General features: G+C 47.2%; 8 non-coding genes across 8 annotated transcripts; all 8 read left to right on the plus strand.

The window, feature by feature from the left end:
- Window positions 1-1,293: 1,293 nt before the first annotated feature.
- On the plus strand, window positions 1,294-1,375 carry trnal-aag (transfer RNA leucine (anticodon AAG)). The gene has a single exon. It is a non-coding gene; the product is annotated as a tRNA-Leu (tRNA).
- Window positions 1,376-3,297: 1,922 nt separating this feature from the next.
- trnal-aag (transfer RNA leucine (anticodon AAG)) lies at window positions 3,298-3,379 on the plus strand. Its single transcript has one exon. It is a non-coding gene; the product is annotated as a tRNA-Leu (tRNA).
- Window positions 3,380-5,303: 1,924 nt separating this feature from the next.
- Window positions 5,304-5,385, plus strand: trnal-aag (transfer RNA leucine (anticodon AAG)). Its single transcript has one exon. It is a non-coding gene; the product is annotated as a tRNA-Leu (tRNA).
- A 1,924-nt stretch (window positions 5,386-7,309) lies between these two features.
- Window positions 7,310-7,391, plus strand: trnal-aag (transfer RNA leucine (anticodon AAG)). The gene has a single exon. It is a non-coding gene; the product is annotated as a tRNA-Leu (tRNA).
- A 1,924-nt stretch (window positions 7,392-9,315) lies between these two features.
- On the plus strand, window positions 9,316-9,397 carry trnal-aag (transfer RNA leucine (anticodon AAG)). Its single transcript has one exon. It is a non-coding gene; the product is annotated as a tRNA-Leu (tRNA).
- Window positions 9,398-11,321: 1,924 nt separating this feature from the next.
- trnal-aag (transfer RNA leucine (anticodon AAG)) lies at window positions 11,322-11,403 on the plus strand. Its single transcript has one exon. It is a non-coding gene; the product is annotated as a tRNA-Leu (tRNA).
- A 1,922-nt stretch (window positions 11,404-13,325) lies between these two features.
- trnal-aag (transfer RNA leucine (anticodon AAG)) lies at window positions 13,326-13,407 on the plus strand. The gene has a single exon. It is a non-coding gene; the product is annotated as a tRNA-Leu (tRNA).
- Window positions 13,408-15,330: 1,923 nt separating this feature from the next.
- On the plus strand, window positions 15,331-15,412 carry trnal-aag (transfer RNA leucine (anticodon AAG)). The gene has a single exon. It is a non-coding gene; the product is annotated as a tRNA-Leu (tRNA).
- Window positions 15,413-15,691: the final 279 nt, after the last annotated feature.

Below are 15,691 nucleotides of genomic sequence, written 5' to 3' on the forward strand. Positions count from 1 at the left end.
AGGTTTTTTTATCACACTTTATGCTTTACTTACAGCAACTTCCTTCTTGCAATAAACACTAGAAACTGCAACACAACTTTCAAAACACTTTATTCGCACCAACATAAGCTGCAAATGCTGCAAACTTGCAGCAGCCTTGGCCTTCCCCTTTCTCTCAACGCATCCTGCAGCGCCGCGTCGCCAGCACCAGATGGTGCTCTTGGCCTTTACACAAACGGGAATACCATCACACAAAACGGAACACCGTTACACAACGCGGAGAACCTTAACACAACAGGAAACACATTATTCAATAGCGGACATCTTTACAAAGGACACAAAATCTCTAAACAACAGGGAGAATCTGTACACAACAGCGACCATCTTTACACAAGAGGGAACAATTTTATATAACAGGGAACATTTTTACACTGCAGGGAATTTCTTTACACAGCAGAACGCACTTTCATGCAAGTCTCTCTCTTCATCTCAGTCTCCGTTTCCCTGGCTGTCTACATCCCTCTCGGTTTCTCTCGCAGTCTCGGTTTTCCCTCAGTCTCTGTCTCTGCCTCGTGTTATTCGGAATGTCTGTCTGTCTCTTTCTCTTTGGTATCCGCAGTGTCTTTCTCTGTCCCTCCCTTTGTGTGGCCAGAAAGACCCTTGCCGGTTTTTTGTGTGTCATTTTTTGTCCGTCCCATTGTCGGTGGTGTAATACTGAGTGTCCTTGTGACATTGTGCAGCCAAGTTAGCCTGCAAACTCGGCTGCTGCGGGGTCCGGGTCTCTGGGCGGATTGAGGGCCGTTCGACAGTTTTCAACACAGCCTGGATGCTGAAATGTGTCTCGCTAACACACAGCACTGTGGGGCATCGGAACCTGAGCACCAGCCGGGATCCCACACCAGCCGGCAGCAGAGTGGCGCAGCGGAAGCGTGCTGGGCCCATAACCCAGAGGTCGATGGATCGAAACCATCCTCTGCTAGTTGCGTTCTTATTTACACCAGCAATAAATTCCTCTATTGCTAGCCACAATCAAACGCATTTATTTTTTATCACACTTTACTTACACCAACTTCCTGCTTGCAATACACAACAGGGATAAATTATGAATGAAATTTACAATGGGTGTGTTCCAGCAAACATCTATTTATTAGAGTTGCCCTGTGAAGACGTAGCTTCTTCTGATCTACTGGGTTGCATCAGAAGTGAGTTTGCAGTCCACGAATTTAATTTCCTCTTGTTTCCCCTGTTATTTGCAAGACCATGCCACATTTCAATCACCAGGTAATAGTTTCAAATTCCGCAACGTTTGGATGTGGTAGCGTGGCCGAGCGGTCTAAGGCGCTGGACTAAGGCTCCAGTCTCTTCGGGGGCGTGGGTTCGAATCCCACCGCTGCCAGATATTGCGACATTAATAAATTTCGTCGCTGCAGTAAACCGTGCAGGGATGCCGGTTTTGTGTCACCTTTTCATTCAGTTGCTATTGACAGGCAGATCTGATTCGCAGAGTTTCCTCTGGTCCGTACATTGGCCTGAGCCGCGCACCGAACACTACAAACACCGTCACCCAACCAACTGAAATCAGACCGTTCACTCACTCGTCTCCACACCTGCTGCCTCTCAGTTATTCAGGTATACACCATTTTTCTTTCTCCCATTTCTTGCAATCTATCGACCGCTGTCACTCTCGCACCCACCATCTCTCCGTCGCTTCCCCGTTCGCTCTTCCGAACTTGCCGGTTGAACAGCACCTCCCATTTGCTCCTGTGCTGCAATCCGATTAATTGAACACGAGTATCTTTTTTTCAATCTAACCAATCCAGACAGCGAAAGTTACATTCTGACATGGTTCAGAGAAGATGCATTCTGCAAAAGAAAAGGGTGGGGGAGGGGATCTGGACTCTGACTTCAGGATGAGAGTCAGATGTGTTTTTCATACCATCAGTCTGAGGAAGATGTGATCAGGAGGGCAAATTTTTTCTATTGTTCTCTCCTCTTATAGTTACGATAAATTTCAGGCTCAGTGCGTCAGGTTTTTTTATCACACTTTATGCTTTACTTACAGCAACTTCCTTCTTGCAATAAACACTAGAAACTGCAACACAACTTTCAAAACACTTTATTCGCACCAACATAAGCTGCAAATGCTGCAAACTTGCAGCAGCCTTGGCCTTCCCCTTTCTCTCAACGCATCCTGCAGCGCCGCGTCGCCAGCACCAGATGGTGCTCTTGGCCTTTACACAAACGGGAATACCATCACACAAAACGGAACACCGTTACACAACGCGGAGAACCTTAACACAACAGGAAACACATTATTCAATAGCGGACATCTTTACAAAGGACACAAAATCTCTAAACAACAGGGAGAATCTGTACACAACAGCGACCATCTTTACACAAGAGGGAACAATTTTATATAACAGGGAACATTTTTACACTGCAGGGAATTTCTTTACACAGCAGAACGCACTTTCATGCAAGTCTCTCTCTTCATCTCAGTCTCCGTTTCCCTGGCTGTCTACATCCCTCTCGGTTTCTCTCGCAGTCTCGGTTTTCCCTCAGTCTCTGTCTCTGCCTCGTGTTATTCGGAATGTCTGTCTGTCTCTTTCTCTTTGGTATCCGCAGTGTCTTTCTCTGTCCCTCCCTTTGTGTGGCCAGAAAGACCCTTGCCGGTTTTTTGTGTGTCATTTTTTGTCCGTCCCATTGTCGGTGGTGTAATACTGAGTGTCCTTGTGACATTGTGCAGCCAAGTTAGCCTGCAAACTCGGCTGCTGCGGGGTCCGGGTCTCTGGGCGGATTGAGGGCCGTTCGATAGTTTTCAACACAGCCTGGATGCTGAAATGTGTCTCGCTAACACACAGCACTGTGGGGCATCGGAACCTGAGCACCAGCCGGGATCCCACACCAGCCGGCAGCAGAGTGGCGCAGCGGAAGCGTGCTGGGCCCATAACCCAGAGGTCGATGGATCGAAACCATCCTCTGCTAGTTGCGTTCTTATTTACACCAGCAATAAATTCCTCTATTGCTAGCCACAATCAAACGCATTTATTTTTATCACACTTTACTTACACCAACTTGCTGCTTGCAATACACAACAGGGATAAATTATGAATGAAATTTACAATGGGTGTGTTCCAGCAAACATCTATTTATTAGAGTTGCCCTGTGAAGAGGAGCTTCTTCTGGTCTACTGGGTTGCATCAGAAGTGAGTTTGCCGTCCACGAATTTAATTTCCTCTTGTTTCCCCTGTTATTTGCAAGACCATGCCACATTTCAATCACCAGGTAATAGTTTCAAATTCCGCAACGTTTGGATGTGGTAGCGTGGCCGAGCGGTCTAAGGCGCTGGACTAAGGCTCCAGTCTCTTCGGGGGCGTGGGTTCGAATCCCACCGCTGCCAGATATTGCGACGTTAATAAATTTCGTCGCTGCAGTAAACCGTGCAGGGATGCCGGTTTTGTGTCACCTTTTCATTCAGTTGCTATTGACAGGCAGATCTGATTCGCAGAGTTTCCTCTGGTCCGTACATTGGCCTGAGCCGCGCACCGAACACTACAAACACCGTCACCCAACCAACTGAAATCAGACCGTTCACTCACTCGTCTCCACACCTGCTGCCTCTCAGTTATTCAGGTATACACCATTTTTCTTTCTCCCATTTCTTGCAATCTATCGACCGCTGTCACTCTCGCACCCACCATCTCTCCGTCGCTTCCCCGTTCGCTCTTCCGAACTTGCCGGTTGAACAGCACCTCCCATTTGCTCCTGTGCTGCAATCCGATTAATTGAACACGAGTATCTTTTTTTCAATCTAACCAATCCAGACAGCGAAAGTTACATTCTGACATGGTTCAGAGAAGATGCATTCTGCAAAAGAAAAGGGTGGGGGAGGGGATCTGGACTCTGACTTCAGGATGAGAGTCAGATGTGTTTTTCATACCATCAGTCTGAGGAAGATGTGATCAGGAGGGCAAATTTTTTCTATTGTTCTCTCCTCTTATAGTTACGATAAATTTCAGGCTCAGTGCGTCAGGTTTTTTTATCACACTTTATGCTTTACTTACAGCAACTTCCTTCTTGCAATAAACACTAGAAACTGCAACACAACTTTCAAAACACTTTATTCGCACCAACATAAGCTGCAAATGCTGCAAACTTGCAGCAGCCTTGGCCTTCCCCTTTCTCTCAACGCATCCTGCAGCGCCGCGTCGCCAGCACCAGATGGTGATCTTGGCCTTTACACAAACGTGAATACCATCACACAAAACGGAACACCGTTACACAACACGGAGAACCTTAACACAACAGGAAACACATTATTCAATAGCGGACATCTTTACAAAGGACACAAAATCTCTAAACAACAGGGAGAATCTGTACACAACAGCGACCATCTTTACACAAGAGGGAACAATTTTATATAACAGGGAACATTTTTACACTGCAGGGAATTTCTTTACACAGCAGAACGCACTTTCATGCAAGTCTCTCTCTTCATCTCAGTCTCCGTTTCCCTGGCTGTCTACATCCCTCTCGGTTTCTCTCGCAGTCTCGGTTTTCCCTCAGTCTCTGTCTCTGCCTCGTGTTATTCGGAATGTCTGTCTGTCTCTTTCTCTTTGGTATCCGCAGTGTCTTTCTCTGTCCCTCCCTTTGTGTGGCCAGAAAGACCCTTGCCGGTTTTTTGTGTGTCATTTTTTGTCCGTCCCATTGTCGGTGGTGTAATACTGAGTGTCCTTGTGACATTGTGCAGCCAAGTTAGCCTGCAAACTCGGCTGCTGCGGGGTCCGGGTCTCTGGGCGGATTGAGGGCCGTTCGATAGTTTTCAACACAGCCTGGATGCTGAAATGTGTCTCGCTAACACACAGCACTGTGGGGCATCGGAACCTGAGCACCAGCCGGGATCCCACACCAGCCGGCAGCAGAGTGGCGCAGCGGAAGCGTGCTGGGCCCATAACCCAGAGGTCGATGGATCGAAACCATCCTCTGCTAGTTGCGTTCTTATTTACACCAGCAATAAATTCCTCTATTGCTAGCCACAATCAAACGCATTTATTTTTTATCACACTTTACTTACACCAACTTCCTGCTTGCAATACACAACAGGGATAAATTATGAATGAAATTTACAATGGGTGTGTTCCAGCAAACATCTATTTATTAGAGTTGCCCTGTGAAGACGTAGCTTCTTCTGATCTACTGGGTTGCATCAGAAGTGAGTTTGCAGTCCACGAATTTAATTTCCTCTTGTTTCCCCTGTTATTTGCAAGACCATGCCACATTTCAATCACCAGGTAATAGTTTCAAATTCCGCAACGTTTGGATGTGGTAGCGTGGCCGAGCGGTCTAAGGCGCTGGACTAAGGCTCCAGTCTCTTCGGGGGCGTGGGTTCGAATCCCACCGCTGCCAGATATTGCGACATTAATAAATTTCGTCGCTGCAGTAAACCGTGCAGGGATGCCGGTTTTGTGTCACCTTTTCATTCAGTTGCTATTGACAGGCAGATCTGATTCGCAGAGTTTCCTCTGGTCCGTACATTGGCCTGAGCCGCGCACCGAACACTACAAACACCGTCACCCAACCAACTGAAATCAGACCGTTCACTCACTCGTCTCCACACCTGCTGCCTCTCAGTTATTCAGGTATACACCATTTTTCTTTCTCCCATTTCTTGCAATCTATCGACCGCTGTCACTCTCGCACCCACCATCTCTCCGTCGCTTCCCCGTTCGCTCTTCCGAACTTGCCGGTTGAACAGCACCTCCCATTTGCTCCTGTGCTGCAATCCGATTAATTGAACACGAGTATCTTTTTTTCAATCTAACCAATCCAGACAGCGAAAGTTACATTCTGACATGGTTCAGAGAAGATGCATTCTGCAAAAGAAAAGGGTGGGGGAGGGGATCTGGACTCTGACTTCAGGATGAGAGTCAGATGTGTTTTTCATACCATCAGTCTGAGGAAGATGTGATCAGGAGGGCAAATTTTTTCTATTGTTCTCTCCTCTTATAGTTACGATAAATTTCAGGCTCAGTGCGTCAGGTTTTTTTATCACACTTTATGCTTTACTTACAGCAACTTCCTTCTTGCAATAAACACTAGAAACTGCAACACAACTTTCAAAACACTTTATTCGCACCAACATAAGCTGCAAATGCTGCAAACTTGCAGCAGCCTTGGCCTTCCCCTTTCTCTCAACGCATCCTGCAGCGCCGCGTCGCCAGCACCAGATGGTGCTCTTGGCCTTTACACAAACGGGAATACCATCACACAAAACGGAACACCGTTACACAACGCGGAGAACCTTAACACAACAGGAAACACATTATTCAATAGCGGACATCTTTACAAAGGACACAAAATCTCTAAACAACAGGGAGAATCTGTACACAACAGCGACCATCTTTACACAAGAGGGAACAATTTTATATAACAGGGAACATTTTTACACTGCAGGGAATTTCTTTACACAGCAGAACGCACTTTCATGCAAGTCTCTCTCTTCATCTCAGTCTCCGTTTCCCTGGCTGTCTACATCCCTCTCGGTTTCTCTCGCAGTCTCGGTTTTCCCTCAGTCTCTGTCTCTGCCTCGTGTTATTCGGAATGTCTGTCTGTCTCTTTCTCTTTGGTATCCGCAGTGTCTTTCTCTGTCCCTCCCTTTGTGTGGCCAGAAAGACCCTTGCCGGTTTTTTGTGTGTCATTTTTTGTCCGTCCCATTGTCGGTGGTGTAATACTGAGTGTCCTTGTGACATTGTGCAGCCAAGTTAGCCTGCAAACTCGGCTGCTGCGGGGTCCGGGTCTCTGGGCGGATTGAGGGCCGTTCGATAGTTTTCAACACAGCCTGGATGCTGAAATGTGTCTCGCTAACACACAGCACTGTGGGGCATCGGAACCTGAGCACCAGCCGGGATCCCACACCAGCCGGCAGCAGAGTGGCGCAGCGGAAGCGTGCTGGGCCCATAACCCAGAGGTCGATGGATCGAAACCATCCTCTGCTAGTTGCGTTCTTATTTACACCAGCAATAAATTCCTCTATTGCTAGCCACAATCAAACGCATTTATTTTTTATCACACTTTACTTACACCAACTTCCTGCTTGCAATACACAACAGGGATAAATTATGAATGAAATTTACAATGGGTGTGTTCCAGCAAACATCTATTTATTAGAGTTGCCCTGTGAAGACGTAGCTTCTTCTGATCTACTGGGTTGCATCAGAAGTGAGTTTGCAGTCCACGAATTTAATTTCCTCTTGTTTCCCCTGTTATTTGCAAGACCATGCCACATTTCAATCACCAGGTAATAGTTTCAAATTCCGCAACGTTTGGATGTGGTAGCGTGGCCGAGCGGTCTAAGGCGCTGGACTAAGGCTCCAGTCTCTTCGGGGGCGTGGGTTCGAATCCCACCGCTGCCAGATATTGCGACATTAATAAATTTCGTCGCTGCAGTAAACCGTGCAGGGATGCCGGTTTTGTGTCACCTTTTCATTCAGTTGCTATTGACAGGCAGATCTGATTCGCAGAGTTTCCTCTGGTCCGTACATTGGCCTGAGCCGCGCACCGAACACTACAAACACCGTCACCCAACCAACTGAAATCAGACCGTTCACTCACTCGTCTCCACACCTGCTGCCTCTCAGTTATTCAGGTATACACCATTTTTCTTTCTCCCATTTCTTGCAATCTATCGACCGCTGTCACTCTCGCACCCACCATCTCTCCGTCGCTTCCCCGTTCGCTCTTCCGAACTTGCCGGTTGAACAGCACCTCCCATTTGCTCCTGTGCTGCAATCCGATTAATTGAACACGAGTATCTTTTTTTCAATCTAACCAATCCAGACAGCGAAAGTTACATTCTGACATGGTTCAGAGAAGATGCATTCTGCAAAAGAAAAGGGTGGGGGAGGGGATCTGGACTCTGACTTCAGGATGAGAGTCAGATGTGTTTTTCATACCATCAGTCTGAGGAAGATGTGATCAGGAGGGCAAATTTTTTCTATTGTTCTCTCCTCTTATAGTTACGATAAATTTCAGGCTCAGTGCGTCAGGTTTTTTTATCACACTTTATGCTTTACTTACAGCAACTTCCTTCTTGCAATAAACACTAGAAACTGCAACACAACTTTCAAAACACTTTATTCGCACCAACATAAGCTGCAAATGCTGCAAACTTGCAGCAGCCTTGGCCTTCCCCTTTCTCTCAACGCATCCTGCAGCGCCGCGTCGCCAGCACCAGATGGTGCTCTTGGCCTTTACACAAACGGGAATACCATCACACAAAACGGAACACCGTTACACAACGCGGAGAACCTTAACACAACAGGAAACACATTATTCAATAGCGGACATCTTTACAAAGGACACAAAATCTCTAAACAACAGGGAGAATCTGTACACAACAGCGACCATCTTTACACAAGAGGGAACAATTTTATATAACAGGGAACATTTTTACACTGCAGGGAATTTCTTTACACAGCAGAACGCACTTTCATGCAAGTCTCTCTCTTCATCTCAGTCTCCGTTTCCCTGGCTGTCTACATCCCTCTCGGTTTCTCTCGCAGTCTCGGTTTTCCCTCAGTCTCTGTCTCTGCCTCGTGTTATTCGGAATGTCTGTCTGTCTCTTTCTCTTTGGTATCCGCAGTGTCTTTCTCTGTCCCTCCCTTTGTGTGGCCAGAAAGACCCTTGCCGGTTTTTTGTGTGTCATTTTTTGTCCGTCCCATTGTCGGTGGTGTAATACTGAGTGTCCTTGTGACATTGTGCAGCCAAGTTAGCCTGCAAACTCGGCTGCTGCGGGGTCCGGGTCTCTGGGCGGATTGAGGGCCGTTCGACAGTTTTCAACACAGCCTGGATGCTGAAATGTGTCTCGCTAACACACAGCACTGTGGGGCATCGGAACCTGAGCACCAGCCGGGATCCCACACCAGCCGGCAGCAGAGTGGCGCAGCGGAAGCGTGCTGGGCCCATAACCCAGAGGTCGATGGATCGAAACCATCCTCTGCTAGTTGCGTTCTTATTTACACCAGCAATAAATTCCTCTATTGCTAGCCACAATCAAACGCATTTATTTTTTATCACACTTTACTTACACCAACTTCCTGCTTGCAATACACAACAGGGATAAATTATGAATGAAATTTACAATGGGTGTGTTCCAGCAAACATCTATTTATTAGAGTTGCCCTGTGAAGACGTAGCTTCTTCTGATCTACTGGGTTGCATCAGAAGTGAGTTTGCAGTCCACGAATTTAATTTCCTCTTGTTTCCCCTGTTATTTGCAAGACCATGCCACATTTCAATCACCAGGTAATAGTTTCAAATTCCGCAACGTTTGGATGTGGTAGCGTGGCCGAGCGGTCTAAGGCGCTGGACTAAGGCTCCAGTCTCTTCGGGGGCGTGGGTTCGAATCCCACCGCTGCCAGATATTGCGACATTAATAAATTTCGTCGCTGCAGTAAACCGTGCAGGGATGCCGGTTTTGTGTCACCTTTTCATTCAGTTGCTATTGACAGGCAGATCTGATTCGCAGAGTTTCCTCTGGTCCGTACATTGGCCTGAGCCGCGCACCGAACACTACAAACACCGTCACCCAACCAACTGAAATCAGACCGTTCACTCACTCGTCTCCACACCTGCTGCCTCTCAGTTATTCAGGTATACACCATTTTTCTTTCTCCCATTTCTTGCAATCTATCGACCGCTGTCACTCTCGCACCCACCATCTCTCCGTCGCTTCCCCGTTCGCTCTTCCGAACTTGCCGGTTGAACAGCACCTCCCATTTGCTCCTGTGCTGCAATCCGATTAATTGAACACGAGTATCTTTTTTTCAATCTAACCAATCCAGACAGCGAAAGTTACATTCTGACATGGTTCAGAGAAGATGCATTCTGCAAAAGAAAAGGGTGGGGGAGGGGATCTGGACTCTGACTTCAGGATGAGAGTCAGATGTGTTTTTCATACCATCAGTCTGAGGAAGATGTGATCAGGAGGGCAAATTTTTTCTATTGTTCTCTCCTCTTATAGTTACGATAAATTTCAGGCTCAGTGCGTCAGGTTTTTTTATCACACTTTATGCTTTACTTACAGCAACTTCCTTCTTGCAATAAACACTAGAAACTGCAACACAACTTTCAAAACACTTTATTCGCACCAACATAAGCTGCAAATGCTGCAAACTTGCAGCAGCCTTGGCCTTCCCCTTTCTCTCAACGCATCCTGCAGCGCCGCGTCGCCAGCACCAGATGGTGCTCTTGGCCTTTACACAAACGGGAATACCATCACACAAAACGGAACACCGTTACACAACGCGGAGAACCTTAACACAACAGGAAACACATTATTCAATAGCGGACATCTTTACAAAGGACACAAAATCTCTAAACAACAGGGAGAATCTGTACACAACAGCGACCATCTTTACACAAGAGGGAACAATTTTATATAACAGGGAACATTTTTACACTGCAGGGAATTTCTTTACACAGCAGAACGCACTTTCATGCAAGTCTCTCTCTTCATCTCAGTCTCCGTTTCCCTGGCTGTCTACATCCCTCTCGGTTTCTCTCGCAGTCTCGGTTTTCCCTCAGTCTCTGTCTCTGCCTCGTGTTATTCGGAATGTCTGTCTGTCTCTTTCTCTTTGGTATCCGCAGTGTCTTTCTCTGTCCCTCCCTTTGTGTGGCCAGAAAGACCCTTGCCGGTTTTTTGTGTGTCATTTTTTGTCCGTCCCATTGTCGGTGGTGTAATACTGAGTGTCCTTGTGACATTGTGCAGCCAAGTTAGCCTGCAAACTCGGCTGCTGCGGGGTCCGGGTCTCTGGGCGGATTGAGGGCCGTTCGACAGTTTTCAACACAGCCTGGATGCTGAAATGTGTCTCGCTAACACACAGCACTGTGGGGCATCGGAACCTGAGCACCAGCCGGGATCCCACACCAGCCGGCAGCAGAGTGGCGCAGCGGAAGCGTGCTGGGCCCATAACCCAGAGGTCGATGGATCGAAACCATCCTCTGCTAGTTGCGTTCTTATTTACACCAGCAATAAATTCCTCTATTGCTAGCCACAATCAAACGCATTTATTTTTTATCACACTTTACTTACACCAACTTCCTGCTTGCAATACACAACAGGGATAAATTATGAATGAAATTTACAATGGGTGTGTTCCAGCAAACATCTATTTATTAGAGTTGCCCTGTGAAGACGTAGCTTCTTCTGATCTACTGGGTTGCATCAGAAGTGAGTTTGCAGTCCACGAATTTAATTTCCTCTTGTTTCCCCTGTTATTTGCAAGACCATGCCACATTTCAATCACCAGGTAATAGTTTCAAATTCCGCAACGTTTGGATGTGGTAGCGTGGCCGAGCGGTCTAAGGCGCTGGACTAAGGCTCCAGTCTCTTCGGGGGCGTGGGTTCGAATCCCACCGCTGCCAGATATTGCGACATTAATAAATTTCGTCGCTGCAGTAAACCGTGCAGGGATGCCGGTTTTGTGTCACCTTTTCATTCAGTTGCTATTGACAGGCAGATCTGATTCGCAGAGTTTCCTCTGGTCCGTACATTGGCCTGAGCCGCGCACCGAACACTACAAACACCGTCACCCAACCAACTGAAATCAGACCGTTCACTCACTCGTCTCCACACCTGCTGCCTCTCAGTTATTCAGGTATACACCATTTTTCTTTCTCCCATTTCTTGCAATCTATCGACCGCTGTCACTCTCGCACCCACCATCTCTCCGTCGCTTCCCCGTTCGCTCTTCCGAACTTGCCGGTTGAACAGCACCTCCCATTTGCTCCTGTGCTGCAATCCGATTAATTGAACACGAGTATCTTTTTTTCAATCTAACCAATCCAGACAGCGAAAGTTACATTCTGACATGGTTCAGAGAAGATGCATTCTGCAAAAGAAAAGGGTGGGGGAGGGGATCTGGACTCTGACTTCAGGATGAGAGTCAGATGTGTTTTTCATACCATCAGTCTGAGGAAGATGTGATCAGGAGGGCAAATTTTTTCTATTGTTCTCTCCTCTTATAGTTACGATAAATTTCAGGCTCAGTGCGTCAGGTTTTTTTATCACACTTTATGCTTTACTTACAGCAACTTCCTTCTTGCAATAAACACTAGAAACTGCAACACAACTTTCAAAACACTTTATTCGCACCAACATAAGCTGCAAATGCTGCAAACTTGCAGCAGCCTTGGCCTTCCCCTTTCTCTCAACGCATCCTGCAGCGCCGCGTCGCCAGCACCAGATGGTGCTCTTGGCCTTTACACAAACGGGAATACCATCACACAAAACGGAACACCGTTACACAACGCGGAGAACCTTAACACAACAGGAAACACATTATTCAATAGCGGACATCTTTACAAAGGACACAAAATCTCTAAACAACAGGGAGAATCTGTACACAACAGCGACCATCTTTACACAAGAGGGAACAATTTTATATAACAGGGAACATTTTTACACTGCAGGGAATTTCTTTACACAGCAGAACGCACTTTCATGCAAGTCTCTCTCTTCATCTCAGTCTCCGTTTCCCTGGCTGTCTACATCCCTCTCGGTTTCTCTCGCAGTCTCGGTTTTCCCTCAGTCTCTGTCTCTGCCTCGTGTTATTCGGAATGTCTGTCTGTCTCTTTCTCTTTGGTATCCGCAGTGTCTTTCTCTGTCCCTCCCTTTGTGTGGCCAGAAAGACCCTTGCCGGTTTTTTGTGTGTCATTTTTTGTCCGTCCCATTGTCGGTGGTGTAATACTGAGTGTCCTTGTGACATTGTGCAGCCAAGTTAGCCTGCAAACTCGGCTGCTGCGGGGTCCGGGTCTCTGGGCGGATTGAGGGCCGTTCGATAGTTTTCAACACAGCCTGGATGCTGAAATGTGTCTCGCTAACACACAGCACTGTGGGGCATCGGAACCTGAGCACCAGCCGGGATCCCACACCAGCCGGCAGCAGAGTGGCGCAGCGGAAGCGTGCTGGGCCCATAACCCAGAGGTCGATGGATCGAAACCATCCTCTGCTAGTTGCGTTCTTATTTACACCAGCAATAAATTCCTCTATTGCTAGCCACAATCAAACGCATTTATTTTTATCACACTTTACTTACACCAACTTGCTGCTTGCAATACACAACAGGGATAAATTATGAATGAAATTTACAATGGGTGTGTTCCAGCAAACATCTATTTATTAGAGTTGCCCTGTGAAGAGGAGCTTCTTCTGGTCTACTGGGTTGCATCAGAAGTGAGTTTGCCGTCCACGAATTTAATTTCCTCTTGTTTCCCCTGTTATTTGCAAGACCATGCCACATTTCAATCACCAGGTAATAGTTTCAAATTCCGCAACGTTTGGATGTGGTAGCGTGGCCGAGCGGTCTAAGGCGCTGGACTAAGGCTCCAGTCTCTTCGGGGGCGTGGGTTCGAATCCCACCGCTGCCAGATATTGCGACGTTAATAAATTTCGTCGCTGCAGTAAACCGTGCAGAGATGCCGGTTTTGTGTCACCTTTTCATTCAGTTGCTATTGACAGGCAGATCTGATTCGCAGAGTTTCCTCTGGTCCGTACATTGGCCTGAGCCGCGCACCGAACACTGCAAACACCGTCACCCAACCAACTGAATTCAGACCGTTCACTCACTCGTCTCCACACCTGCTGCCTCTCAGTTATTCAGGTATACACCATTTTTATTTCTCCCATTTCTTGCAATCTATCGACCGCTGTCACTCTCGCACCCACCATCTCTCCGTCGCTTCCCCGTTCGCTCTTCCGAACTTGCCGGTTGAACAGCACCTCCCATTTGCTCCTGTGCTGCAATCCGATTAATTGAACACGAGTATCTTTTTTTCAATCTAACCAATCCAGACAGCGAAAGTTACATTCTGACATGGTTAAGAGAAGATGCATTCTGCAAAAGAAAAGGCTGGGGGAGGGGATCTGGACTCTGACTTCAGGATGAGAGTCAGATGTGTTTTTCATACCATCAGTCTGAGGAAGATGTGATCAGGAGGGCAAATTTTTTCTATTGTTCTCTCCTCTTATAGTTGCGATAAATTTCAGGCTCAATGCGTCAGGTTTTTTTTATCACACTTTATGCTTTACTTACAGCAACTTCCTTCTTGCAATAAACACTAGAAACTGCAACACAACTTTCAAAACACTTTATTCGCACCAACATAAGCTGCAAATGCTGCAAACTTGCAGCAGCCTTGGCCTTCCCCTTTCTCTCAACGCATCCTGCAGCGCCGCGTCGCCAGCACCAGATGGTGCTCTTGGCCTTTACACAAACGGGAATACCATCACACAAAGCGGAACACCGTTACACAACACGGAGAACCTTTACACAACAGGAAACACATTATTCAATAGCGGACATCTTTACAAAGGACACAAAATCTCTAAACAACAGCGAGAATCTGTACACAACAGCGACCATCTTTACACAAGAGGGAACAATTTTATATAACAGGGAACATTTTTACACTACAGGGAAAATCTTTACGCAGCAGAACGTACTTTCATGCAAGTCTCTCTCTTCATCTCAGTCTCCGTTTCCCTGGCTGTCTACATCCCTCTCCGTTTCTCTCGCAGTCTCGGATTTCCCTCAGTCTCTGTCTCTGCCTCGCGTTATTCGGAATGTCTGTCTGTCTCTTTCTCTTTGGTATCCGCAGTGTCTTTCTCTGTCCCTCCCTTTGTGTGGCCAGAAAGACCCTTGCCGGTTTTTTGTGTGTCATTTTTTGTCCGTCCCATTGTCGGTGGTGTAATACTGAGTGTCCTTGTGACATTGTGCAGCCAAGTTAGCCTGCAAACTCGGCTGCTGCGGGGTCCGGGTCTCTGGGCGGATTGAGGGCCGTTCTATAGTTTTCAACACAGCCTGGATGCTGAAATGTGTCTCGCTAACACACAGCACCGTGGGGCATCGGAACCTGACACCAGCCGGGATCCCACACCAGCCGGCAGCAGAGTGGCGCAGCGGAAGCGTGCTGGGCCCATAACCCAGAGGTCGATGGATCGAAACCATCCTCTGCTAGTTGCGTTCTTATTTACACCAGCAATAAATTCCTCTATTGCTGGCCACAATCAAACGCATTTATTTTTATCACACTTTACTTACACCAACTTGCTGCTTGCAATACACAACAGGGATAAATTATGAATGAAATTTACAATGGGTGTGTTCCAGCAAACATCTATTTATTAGAGTTGCCCTGTGAAGACGGAGCTTCTTCTGGTCTACTGGGTTGCATCAGAAGTGAGTTTGCCGTCCACGAATTTAATTTCCTCTTGTTTCCCCTGTTATTTGCAAGACCATGCCACATTTCAATCACCAGGTAATAGTTTCAAATTCCGCAACGTTTGGATGTGGTAGCGTGGCCGAGCGGTCTAAGGCGCTGGACTAAGGCTCCAGTCTCTTCGGGGGCGTGGGTTCGAATCCCACCGCTGCCAGATATTGCGACGTTAATAAATTTCGTCGCTGCAGTAAACCGTGCAGAGATGCCGGTTTTGTGTCACCTTTTCATTCAGTTGCTATTGACAGGCAGATCTGATTCGCAGAGTTTCCTCTGGTCCGTACATTGGCCTGAGCCGCGCACCGAACACTACAAACACCGTCACCCAACCAACTGAAATCAGACCGTTCACTCACTCGTCTCCACACCTGCTGCCTCTCAGTTATTCAGGTATACACCATTTTTCTTTCTCCCATTTCTTGCAATCTATCGACCG

The sequence above is a fragment of the Somniosus microcephalus genome, unplaced genomic scaffold (assembly GCF_052327205.1).
Source record: "Somniosus microcephalus isolate GS21.2 unplaced genomic scaffold, FLI_Smic_1.0 unresolved_chr3, whole genome shotgun sequence".
Lineage (NCBI taxonomy): Eukaryota > Metazoa > Chordata > Chondrichthyes > Squaliformes > Somniosidae > Somniosus > Somniosus microcephalus.